Genomic DNA, 260 nt, shown 5'->3' with positions numbered 1-260 from the left:
TGTCTATTACACATCAGACAAATTTGAATGGAGGAAGAATCTACAAAATTCTCAACAAGTATACTTGAGAATCCCAAAGTCATCAAAAACCAAGTTTCAGCAATTGTCACAACCAAGAGGATCCTGAGGAGACATGACAGTGAAATATGCCATGGTCTCCTAGATGAGTGGGACACCAAAAGACAATAAAAAAGTTAGAAGCAGTGGAGGAGGAGGCGGAGGAGAAGGAGGAGGAGGAGGAGGAGGAGGAGGAGGAGGAG

This window comes from Grammomys surdaster, unplaced genomic scaffold (assembly GCF_004785775.1).
Source record: "Grammomys surdaster isolate TR1022 unplaced genomic scaffold, NIH_TR_1.0 130, whole genome shotgun sequence".
In the NCBI taxonomy this organism is placed as follows: Eukaryota; Metazoa; Chordata; class Mammalia; order Rodentia; family Muridae; genus Grammomys; species Grammomys surdaster.
This window is presented reverse-complemented; position numbering follows the sequence as displayed.